The sequence below is a fragment of the Lolium perenne genome, chromosome 1 (assembly GCF_019359855.2).
Source record: "Lolium perenne isolate Kyuss_39 chromosome 1, Kyuss_2.0, whole genome shotgun sequence".
In the NCBI taxonomy this organism is placed as follows: Eukaryota; Viridiplantae; Streptophyta; class Magnoliopsida; order Poales; family Poaceae; genus Lolium; species Lolium perenne.
The window spans coordinates 114,912,626-114,924,950 of NC_067244.2; the positions used below are offsets into that span (position 1 = coordinate 114,912,626).

Sequence of the window (12,325 nt, forward strand, 5' to 3'; positions counted from 1 at the left end):
CAACGCCAGCTGGAGGTGCAGAATGACCGGATGGCCGAGTTCCAACGCCGACTTGACCAGCAGCAGCGGGAGCTTCAGCAGCAGCAGCGGGAGATAAATGAACTAAAAGGACAGCGCCCGCCAGATAATACCGCTGACATATCTCAGCGACGAGACAACAGCGTGGCCGACTCGGAGGCCCCTCCTACACTGATGATGATAGATGCCGGTCCTGGCGACCCCTTGGATGGAATCAAGGAGCAAACACCTTGTGATCTCCATGAGGTGTTCAGGAAGGTGTCTGTTAAGGTGGCGGTCGGCTATGTATTACCGGCATTTGGACCTGAAGGTGAGCCGGCAACATGGCATGGCAATCCGATTCCAGCTGGCTATGCTCGTGTCGGGGTGGATTCAGTTGTCCCGTCGTGGGAGACATTGGAGTTCGAAATCCCTGGAGGTGATGGGGGGCTTACACTCAGAGAGGTGCTGGGAGAAATCATTCTCTGGGAAAATAAGAACATCAGGCTCCCAGGCTGGGTAGCACCTAGTACCAGTCGTCCCAGCAGGTCACCATCACCTCCTCCAGGTGATCGCAGGCCACCATCACCTCCTCCTACTGATCACATGTAGCCACCATCACCCCGTGGGTACGACGTCGACCACGACATCGGTAGTCCATCTCCATCTCCAGCGCCGCCGCCTCCGCCCACTAAGACTCGGAATGCACCCAGCCGGAAGCGTTTCAAGAGTCCTGTCCGCAAGATGTCGCCCCTCCCAAAAGTACCAAAGGTTCCTCCCCCCATCCTTACGATCGTACTGAGGAGGAAAATGATGCCATTGTTAAGAAATACAATTATGATTCTTTTCATAAGCCAAAACCTCCAGCGCCAGAGCCATACACAGAGAAGCAAATAGAATATGCTACTAGTTTTCTGAACACACCATCGCAGTATGAGTTACACGAGAAGAAGGATGACTATACATGCACTCTTGCGAAGGTAATTGACCAAAAGAAGGATGAAAAGGCTAAGGAGAAGGACATTGCTGGCACGAGCAAATCATCAGCTAGAAGTGCAGCCGAGAAAAAGTCAAGTTCAACAAGTGCACCCCTCAAGGCCAAGCAAACGACAAAAGGCAAAAAGAGAAAGGAAGTTCCCATCCTCGGTGCTCAGCCCAAACAATCGATCCCGGCACTCAAAGTGTTTAATGTTCCCAAGGTGTACCAGGAACATGGTGGTCTCGATATGGAAGAAGCTGCAAGGCTAGCGGCTTCCTGTTCAGTTACCGTGGAGGAATTGCTGTCTGCAACAGATGCTGCACTACCCACTGCTGATATAGCTCCTAAATTTGTCTACGGGGCCGACTTGGTCAGAAAAGAGCAGCTGCATAAACTGCCAACACATATGCGGAATTTGCATCAGTGGTACCTTGATGCATGCAAGGAGAACATAATGTACATCGTGGCGAGTATACCATGGGAATATTACTACCGAAAGGAGGAGATCCATATTGAGATGAATGAACTCTGGCAGTTATTCAATCTAGATGCCCTCGACAAATCTCTCATGAGGTGCTATTGCTTGTAAGTTGTTAACTACATATAAGTTCATTTTCATTCAGTTCATGTTCGTTTTCATTGCATATATATACTCATTATATCTTATGTGTTCTCTTATGCAGACTGAAGATCAGTGAATGCAAAAGTAATAATATTATCAATGTTGGGTTTACTGACCCAGATAAAATACATGTTGAAACGGTAAAGCATAAACGCGAAGAAACGGGGGGAAACCTACTAAGGTTTTTGGGTGATAAATATTTATTTGATTAAAGATTCTTTCCTTACAACTACGAGTGAGAGTCTTAATGATCTTTTATGCACATTCAATTTTTCTTACTCGATGTTAAGTGTAATTCCTGACGTATATGCATAACATGTGCAGCTTTCACTGGATTCTACTAGACATTCAACCTGATAAGGGAATAGTTGAAGTAAGAGACCCACTGAGTAGAGGCGTGGACGGGTTCCAGGACTTGCAGAAGTTGCTCCAAGTGTAATTTCCTTCATCGCCGCGCTTTATCTTTCGTGAGATATCAATTAATTATCCACTCATTCAATCATTCTTTTGCCTGGCAGGGCTTGGCAAGCTTTGAAGAATCATCATAAGGAGATTACCTTTGCAAAGAAGCTAACATTTACTCGCATCGCGTACTGACAGCCACAAGGGATGAATCTATGTGGATACTACGTTTGCGAGTCCATTCGCATGTTAACCACTGAGAAGCAAAACAAAAATAAATTCGATGTAAGCAATAACATTCACAACTTTATTTATTATCATCAATATTTCGTTATCAAGACTGATATAGTCATACTCATCTCATTTTCGTATATAGGTCGACTTCATGCGGGACAGACTCCAACCAAAGGAACACCTACTAGGAATCGCGGAGGAACTGGCGGGACTTTTGGTTAGAGAAGTAATAAACAACAAAGGCTTGTTTAGTCCAAATAGATGCTCTACCTCCAAATAGACGGTCGTTAGTACCGCTTGTCGATCGTGAGCTCCATGTATATATGTAGGGAATCTACGAATATGTGTAAGGGGAATCGACTTTTGCTTCCAATATTTGTTTGATCGATCTATATATATATATAATGAATGAACGTGTACAACTTCTAGTAGCGTACAAATATATGCAACTTTTATTTTCGAATGAAAAAAATGAAATAACAGGCGGTCGGTGGCCGGGGGGGGGGTGCTGCACCCCTCAAACCCTAAAGCAGCAGCGTTGTGCGCCACGTAGAGGGCCTTTTATCGCGGGTGGTAATACCGCCCGCGAAAAAAGGGCATGTGCCCTGCGCGCCCCGCGGCTGCCACGTGGTGGACCTTATGTCGCGGGTCGCGCGCCTCCCTTGTCGCGGCTGGCCGCCCGCGACAAAAGGATCATACCACCCGGAACAAAAGCCCTGTTTTCCACTAGTGATGGCTAGCTGTGCGCCCTCGCCGACCAGCGAAGCACGTGGGTTCCGTGGACCAAAGTTTGCACGCGCTTTGGGGCTGCGGCTGATGCGTTCTGGTTGACATCTCATTATACCCTATATAAAACTTAAGGAAACTGCTGGGCGTCCCCCGGGGGATCTGATTCCCCAGCCCCCGGGTCCCCAGCCGTCGGATCGGCCATCTTCGACGGCCAGATCTGCTTTTACTGAATGTAGCAAAAAACACATCCCGGCAGCAAAAAAATAACCCCCTTTTGCTACATTGTAGCAAAAAACGGTTCGGTCATGAAATCAAATAAAAAGGCTGAGCTCGCCGGAGACTCGCCGGAGACCTCGCCGGAGAGCTCGTAGCAAAAGAATTATGCTATTGTAGCAAAAAAAAAGTGATAATGTAGCAAAAACTAATATCATCGGAAAAATTGACGAAGACCTCACCGGAGACCCTCGCCGGAGACCACGTAGCAAAATTTCTATCTAAAGTAGCAAAACAACAAAACAATTATAGCAAAAAAAAAGCATCACAACATTTTTTACAAAGGTCTCTGACGAGGTCATTGCTATTGTATCAACACAGACCTCGTAGCAAAATTTCTATACTAAAGTAGCAACGCCCAGAACCGCCGACAGCAACGTCGAACACCTAAAGTAGCAAATCCACCCTCCACCGGTAGCACTGCCAAACGCCAAAAGGTAGCAATGCCAGCCTCCACCAGCAGCAACAACATGCGCCCAAGGTAGCACTCTCGACTGCGGTTGGTAGCATCGTCAGATAACGTCCAAAATAGCACCCCTTTGTCAGTAGTAGCTTCCTGGCGGAGCCCCGCCTTGGTGCCCCTGCGCTCCTCAACAGCTAGATGCCTTCCTGGAGACGGGCGACGGCGGCTCCGCGGTAGGCGCCTCGGCGAGACGGGAGGGGGAGGCTGCACGGCGGGGTGCCTCGGCGAGACGGGAGGCGGAGCCTGTAGCTGCGGCGTCGGTCAGATCGACGGCGCAGCGACGCTCGCAGCTGCGGCCTCCAGCCACGAATCCATCAGATCCATGGCGGCGGCCTCTACGGCGGTGCGAGGCAGGGGAGGTGCTGGTGTGGTCGAGAGGAAACGCTAATGGCCATGGCGGTCGGAGGCAGAGTTTCTCCCTCCGGCGATTTCCCCTTGCTCGCTGGTGTGATGGCGACGGCCTCCCTCGGCGGTGCGCGGGAGAGGTCCACCGCGTGCCCGCCCGCCCGTAGCGCGGCCGCGCCCACTTCCGAGCACCGCCCATCGTCCGCCGCTACCGCGCCCGCGCGGACTTCACCTCGTGCGTGCTCACCGCGCGCCAGCGGACACCCCGCTGCGGCTTCGATCACTGCAGCCCGGTGCGGGGCTCGAGAGTAGCAATGGACGCCGCCGTGGCGAAGCGAGCAGAGCCACGGCGATGGGCAGAGCAGCGCATGGGCGGCGGACCCGGCGGGACAGCGGACACCGTTGGGGAAAAGTAGTAGAGAGAGAAAGAAGATCGGGGAGACGTTTCGCTGGGGAAGAGAACGTGTGTGGGCCAGCTAGGGACGCGTGTCGTCACGAGAAGCCGGAGGCTGTGAGCGATCCGATCCCCCGGGGGGATACAATCATTTTCCAAAACTTAATCAATTTAGGGCACTTCATATTGATTTGGGCACTGTAGATGCATCAATTATCTTTTCAGTGATCCAGTCTTTAGATGACACGTCGTTGTCGGTACATTTTTTCACTCCTCCTGGTTGTTTCCAGTTTATTTTTTTTTTTGCTGGAGGATTACCGGTTACCGGCTTCATCCCTAATCTTTGCACATTGCTGGCCGGTCGTTCCTTCGTTGTCACTGCAGGAAGCCGTATCCTATTTGGTCTCATTCACGTAATTTGAGTCAAGACGGCAGTCAAAGCGGTGCATGTCCCACGATCCCAATAATTTAGAAGCTTTTGGATAGGATTGGTGTGCATCCCCGATGTGGTGGGCCTTATTCTTCTCCCTCCCCAAATCCTTCCCACGATCTCCTCCTCTGAACCCCTCCCTGCCTCTCTGGTTAATCTCCACATCCAGCGGCCTCCCTCTAAGAGCTGCTTCGTGGACGAGATCCTGCGTGAGGAGGCCGTGGACGAAGCAGCCACACGGAGGAGTAGGAGTAGGCTTGGAGTTGCGCCAGCGATTGAGGCGACTAGGGTTGCCCCGGGAGTTCTGCATAGGGGCAGAATGGTGTCGCGGCGGGTGGGGAATCAATGGAAGAGACCGATTGGGTGCAGTGTCCGTGGGCAGCAGTGTGTGAGGAGTTCAGAACTGGCAGGAATCGTCGCGATGACCGCGGTGTCGGTGGCTATTCGGTGGAGGAGGCAGCCGTTGTGCCATGTCGGCGAGAAGCATGCAGCAGCGGACCCGGCGAGGATGGAGACAGCGGCGAAACCAGCGACTGCGCGTGCGATAGGTAAGCTTGCCAGACCGCCCCGCTTTGTATGTCCCTCACTGCATCTCTCTCTTTCTCTCTCTCATATGGCAACTTTGTTGGGCCCTGAAGTGCAGGCCGCCATGTACGGCAGCGGCCGCGGAAGCGAGAGATTGGATAGCAAGATCCCCGTCAAGATACAGTCCGAAATCTTCAGCACAGTATCTGTCCCGAGAGGCATGCGACATAGGATGTATATGGCGTGATCACAAACCAGATTGCTACAGACTCCCAGTGGTAAATATAATCACTTCACTGTATTATTAGCTCCAGATTAATTACTTCAACAGAAGAAAATCTCAGATTAGTACTTGCAGCCACCTTCCTTGATTTAAATGGGAATTTGAATTGTTATCACAAGATTGGTTTTTGGAATGGAACAAATGAGTCAGACCAGAATGTGATAGAAATGGTAGAACAGATGGACAGAAAAGCTGTGTACTGACTCCCATCCCCAACAAAAAAGAGTTATTGTGTCAATCGGAAAGAAACTCTACAACTTACAATTTCTCTTGAACAGGTATTTCACCTCTCAGACTATTCTTTGAATCTATTAACACAAGAAGCGGCAGCTTCAAACAACAGAATAGAAAATTAGGTGTTGAATTTATATATAAAAGAGCTCTGTTTTTCTAACTCCTAAACAAAAAAGGACATATTCTGATAGTGTTATTAGTGGTAAAGAAATAGACTTAGATTCTTCTCCGAATTGTCTGTCCATTAGTTTCTTCATACTACAGTTTGGAAGAATTTGGAGGAGCCTTCTAATGACTGCTAGAGTTCTTTCCTTTTTAGTCAGGTCATTCTTTGTCTTGAATGAAAATTTTCTTATTTTTTTCCATGTTATATCTCAAAACTCACAAGTACTATCTTCTGACATGTTAAGTCGTGCTGATTATATTTTCCCTGTCTGAAGTAGACCTCTTGAACATGTCAACCTAGGCATCTGCTGTGATTTTCACTAGCTTTGATTGAGTACATATTGCAGTCTGTTTGTTTTGAAGTAAGTGTATTGTGATTAAAATAGGGAATACCATGTATTTAACAAAAATTTGTTTATCTAAACAAGTATATATGCAGCATTACAAATATATCCAGAAAGATATTATAGCATTCGCCCGGGAGACCAAGATGCAAAGTGTCAAGAAGCAGTGTAATATAAAAAGCGCACATCATTTGTCTGAGCTAGCACTTACTGAGAAGATATTCGTGGTATGTATTTTCCATGCACATACACGCAGTGCGTTTGTAGTTCTTTATTAATTCGATTTTTAGAGTAAGCTTCATGTAAATAAAATGAGTTTCAGCAGAACACGCGATATTAATTCTGAACTTTTATCCTTGCAGCAAACAGCAAAATCTGACATCCAGCAACAGGTAAGGGAGCCTGAAAGAGGGATGAAATGAAGTATTCAAACTAATGAAGCAGACAGTCTGCATCGAGGTATATATTTTGTCAGTAGTTCCATCGAAAATACCATGTAAAAATGTTATCCTTCTACCTACTGATTTAGCAAGCTTGAACACTATCAATGTGCTGTAATGTCAATCCCTCCGGTATACATGTAATGCCATGATTTTCTTATCCACACACCTACTGCTGTAAAAAGCCAGTACACTGCCAATGAACCCTGACATAAAGATATAATCTTTTTTTAGTCACTACCTCTGAAACCTCTCATTCTGTCCATATGCTCCCAAAATCCATTGCTTCAGTTGCTTTACATCCATTTGTCCCTTTTTTAAATAAATCATTTATATTCCTTATTAAAGAATCATCAAGAACAGTGATTATGTGGATTGGTTGTAACAGATTTTGTTCACTCATTTTATCCTATGCTACAGGCTGAATGTCTACGGAAAGAGGAATTACACTGACTGTTCCAGTTCCTAGAGTGCTTTGTTAGACAAGGAGAAGGATCCCTTAGAGAGGGAGAAAAGAGGCATGTGACATGGCTCCGCAAAGAGACATAATTGACATGTAATACGCCAAGGAAAGCATCGAAATAAAGAGATGACACAGAAACATTGTATTTAATTAGGCCATCTATTGAGGAATATACATACATGTTTCCAGTACTGAAACTCACTTTGTCGATTTTGTAATGTATCAAAATTGATATTAGCGAACATGGTACTTTGCTACAGGATCTCATTGCACCTAAGGTGGTTTTCTATTCAGGGATTGAACCTAAGGTGGTTTATAAAAGTATTGAGCTGTGTTACGGTGATTGGCGAGTACTAGCTAGTACTACCGAGTACTACCGCTGTGATTAATTATATCCGTCCGATCTGGTCAGTTAAGCATGCATATCTAATTAACTTACTAGGGGTATTGTGGTAAATTCCTAGCCAACCGTCCCACCTCTCACGACCGCACCGCTCCCCAACCTTGCCTCCTTCCTCACGACCGCGACAATTCCTACCCGCCGCTGTCGAACTCCTGCCGCAGATCCCTGGCGGCCACGGCGCCGGAGCTTGCCGATCCCCTCTGTCCCTTCCCGTCCGCAGCTCTCCTCTCCGCGCGCACGGCCCCGTGGACGGCGACGGTGGCGGGTTCGTCGGTGCTATGGGGGAAGTACTGCGGGGACAGCGCCGGCGCCGTCGGAGGCGCGCATCGGTGTGGGAAATCGGAGCGCAGCCACCGCCGCCACTGCTCGTCGGTCGATCAACTTCTGGTATGATTAATGCCGTTGGTCGCCTGTAGTAACGCGGACCCTTAAACAAATTATTACTTCGTACTAATATCCATATGTATCACGCAGATCTTCTGAGTAGTCTACTTAAAGATCCATTGCTAAATCCCCGCTAATTGCACCTAAGATAACTGAATACAAATTTTTGGCCTGCGATATTGCTTCACACTGTATTTGGAAGCACTCTGGTTTTTCTTTCCACATCTTGACACACCTACAAAGAGTGTTGTCATCAGTCTTTTGATGCAAGATAGTTTTCAGAGGATATGCAATGTAAGATTACTAAGAATGAAACTGAGAATATTCAGGAATGTTCATTCATCTATGATTAAAGCCTATAAGGATCTTGATCATTCGACAAGCCTTTTTTAAAATACTTTGTAGTATGTTGGAGTTGAGATGTCTTAACGTCAGATAGCGCTGCAGAACTCGGAAGGAGATCCATGCTGATGCAGCTTGCGTTGATTTGAGGATTCGGTTCCCTTACTTTTATGAGCTAGGATGCAAGATTGTTTCTTTGTAATTTCTTGAATGACTTCAATTTTTGATTCTTCATTACAATGTTTCTGTATGATCTTTGTTAGAAATAGTTTTTTTTGAGACATGTTACAGATAGTTAGTTACTCAATTGCCACGTTGATTTTTGTCAATCCTTAGACATGCTAACTATTGTTCAGTTTAACCTAGTAATTTCCGTAATCATGTTGGCATACATTTACATAATGCATTATTCTTTCTGAATTTGTTTCTGTTATTTAAATGCTTCTCCATGAACAAGATTACTTCATTAGTATATTAACTTAAAACTGGATGAAGTGTTGTAAGTTCGATTAGCAGCAATTTTGTGCAGAAAATGCAGTTATGTTGAGGGTATGGCTTGAATAACTCCAGTTATTTAAATGCTTCTCCATGAACATGTGGTATTATATACTGGTGTGGTTTGTCATTTGTTAAAATAATTCCGTGCCAAATGCTTTTTAGGAGATATAACGTATGTTCCTGCTTTTTCAAAAGAAAAACACTTAGTGTCTTGCTACCTTATGTGAAATCTATTGGAAAAATACAATTTGAAAGATTGATGTGTCACAAAAAAAAAACCGTTGGAATTCCCACTAAAAAAAGAGTTAAAACACACTAGAATTCTGTAATTTGTTCCGGTCCGAGTTTCTCCGATCTTGTCTTTTGCATATATACATCTAGATCCATTTCTCTTATTTTCTTCTTTTGAGACTAATTGATGAGAGGGGTATGGCTGTAGGCTGACCATAAACTATGGTACTGCTTTGTGGAAATATTTTCTACTGATTTAGTCTCTGGTTCACATAAAGGAAGGTTGCACAAACTAATTTCTATTAGTTTTTTTAGAGAAAGAAAATCCACGGGTCGCTTGTTCGATGATATATTATCAACTCGAAAGTAACAGCTGCAGATATTGTAGTTTCAGGGTATTGAGTTGTATGTTGACTGCCTTTGTGTTATGGTCGGTTTGACCTATACACGCAGGAAGCCCACTAGTGGCTAGTTATGGGCTTAGCCCAAGTAAATTAGGGGCTTAGCCCAAGTAAATTAGGGTTTATAGGAGGCCGTCCTCCTATATAAACACTTGTATCCCTTCGAGATTAATCAGACAATATTCAGTATCATTACTGTCTCGTCTCCTGAAGGGAGACGGGAGACCCCTGTGCCCCCGCCGCACCAACCCTAGCCGCCGCCTCCTTCCTCCGCGACGGCGCCCAGCCGCCGGCGCCGAGCTCTCCAACCTCTCCGCCCTCACTTCCACCCTTACAATCTCCGCCCTAGACCCGGTAGAACCCTAGTCTCTACCACTTTGGTATCAGATTGCCTAGGTCTCATGGGCTCCAACAGCCCCCCCGTCGACCCCATCACCGTCACGTCCGCAGCCGCCACCAACACCACCACCGCCACCGCCGCCGCCATGACCGGCGCCCACGCGCTGCAGGGAGCCGCCGCCACCGCCAACGGAGACCAGGCCGCCGCCGCCCCCACGGGCCTCGACCTCCTGCCCGCTACTTTGGCGGACCTCGCCGACGCCTCCGCGCCATCCGTTTCGAGCTCGCGGAGATCAAGGCCGCCAGCACCCGCCGGCCCCACCGGCCGCCGTTCCGCCGCCGGCCCCACCGCCCGCCTCCGCCGCCAGCAACGGGCGCCCCGCGTGGTGGCCGCCATCGCCTTCGCCAATTCCCACATGGATCGACGCGTCGCCCGTCTACACTCAGACTGCGGCACGAACGACGGTTCAGCAGCCCGCCCACACCCTTGGCGGTCCTGGCGGGTTTGCGGCCCCCTTCGCCGCGAGCACGTCCTTCAACCCGGGCCGCCAGGAGGGCGCCTCCGAGGTCCCGCCCCTGGCACAGCAGCTGCCCCGCTTCACCAAGCTGGAGTTCGCCACCTACGACGGCGCCACCGATCCCCTGAACTGGCTGAACCAGTGTGAGCAGTTCTTTCGGGGGCAGCGGACGCTCAGCACCGACCGCACGTGGATCGCCTCCTATCACCTACGGGGCGCCGCGCAGACTTGGTACTACGCCCTCGAGCAGGACGAGGGCGGGATGCCGTCCTGGGAGCGCTTCCGCGACCTGTGCCTCCAGCGGTTTGGGCCGACCCTACGCGGAAGCCGCCTCGCCGAGCTGGGACGCCTCGCCTTCACCACCACGGTCCAGGATTTCGCCGACCGTTTTCAGGCGCTTGCGTGCCATGCCCCGGGCGTCTCGGCGCGACAGCGCACCGACCTCTTCGTCGGCGGCCTCCCCGACTACATCCGCGTCGACGTCGAGATGCGCGAGCCTGCGGACCTGCAGACGGCCATGTACTACGCACGGGCCTACGAGCAGCGGGCCATCGCCATGCAGCAGGTCTACGCGCAACGTGGTAGCGCTCGTCCCGCGCTCCGACCCGCCCCGACGCCCACCGCCCCGCCGCGCGCCGCGCCGGCCGCCGCGCCCGCGGGCCCTCCTGCGCCGACTCGCCCCTTCAAGCGGCTGACGGCTGCGGAGCAGCTCGAGTGGCGTCGCCAGGGGCTGTGCTTCAACTGCGACGAGAAGTACGCGCCGGGCCACATGTGCGCCCGCCTCTTCTACCTGGAGACCGTCGACGACGCCGATGTGGAGGCCAACACCGCCGAGCTCGCGGCCGCCACCGTCACTGAGGCCGGTGTCACGACCTACGCGCCGGTCGACGCGTCCGCCTTCGTCGTCTCTCTTCATGCTATGGCGGGCATCAAGACGGCAAAGATGATGCTGCTCCCGGTGACGATCAATGGGGAGCGTCTCACTGCGCTGGTGGACACGGGCTCGACGCACAACTTCCTATCCAACACCGCCATGCGCCGCCTCGCTCTCCAGCCGGCGGGATCGGAGAAGTACAGCGTCACCGTCGCCAACGGGGACCGTCTTACGTGCCAGGGCGTGGCGCGCCAGGTTCCCGTGCTCGTAGGCGACGAGCCATTCTCCATCGACTGCGTCGGCATCGACTTGGGCTGCTACGACTTCATCCTCGGCCTCGACTTCCTGAGCACCTTAGGCCCCATCCTTTGGGACCTCGACGTGCTGTCCCTCATCTTCTGGCGCGAGGGCGGCCGCCGTGTTCACTGGACGGGCTTGGGCAGCACTGGCGCATCCCCGTAGCTCCACCTGATGGCCGCCGCGCTTGACGAGGCACACCCGCTCCTGGCCGACTTACTGCAGCAGCACGGCGACCTCTTCGACGAGCCGCAGGGCCTCCCTCCCTCGCGGCCCTGTGACCACCGCATACACCTGCTGCCGAACATGGCGCCCGTCGCTGTGCGGCCGTACCGGTACCCCCAGCTGCAGAAGGACGAGCTCGAGCGCCAGGTGGCGGTCATGCTAGCACAGGGCATCATCCGGATTTCGACGTCGCCGTTCTGCGCCCCCGTGCTCCTTGTGCGCAAGGCCGACGGCACGTGGCGCTTCTGCATCGACTTTCGCGCCCTCAACACCGTCACGTCCAAGGACAAGTTCCCCATCCCCGTCGTGGATGAGCTCCTGGACGAGCTGCATGGCGCGCGCTTCTTCACCAAGCTCGACTTGCGCTCGGGCTATCATCAGGTGCGCATGCACCCGGACGACATCGCCAAGACGGCGTTCCGCACTCACCACGGCCACTACGAGTTTTTGGTGATGCCGTTCGGCCTCTCCAACGCGCCGGCGACCTTCCA

The 12,325-nt window shown here is 50.7% G+C and overlaps 1 long non-coding RNA gene across 7 annotated transcripts; it reads left to right on the forward strand.

Moving 5' to 3' along the window:
• Window positions 1–4,890: 4,890 nt before the first annotated feature.
• On the forward strand, window positions 4,891–7,646 carry LOC127299806 (uncharacterized). 7 transcript variants are annotated; one of them, XR_007850678.2, is made up of 5 exons: window positions 4,893–5,416; window positions 5,512–5,671; window positions 5,752–6,646; window positions 6,782–6,878; window positions 7,280–7,646. It is a non-coding gene; the product is annotated as an uncharacterized lncRNA (long non-coding RNA). The 7 variants fall into 7 exon arrangements; XR_007850673.2 differs by having other exon boundaries at window positions 4,900–5,416; window positions 5,512–5,954; window positions 6,504–6,646; XR_007850674.2 differs by having other exon boundaries at window positions 4,900–5,416; window positions 5,512–5,954; window positions 6,515–6,646.
• The last annotated feature ends 4,679 nt before the right edge of the window (window positions 7,647–12,325 follow it).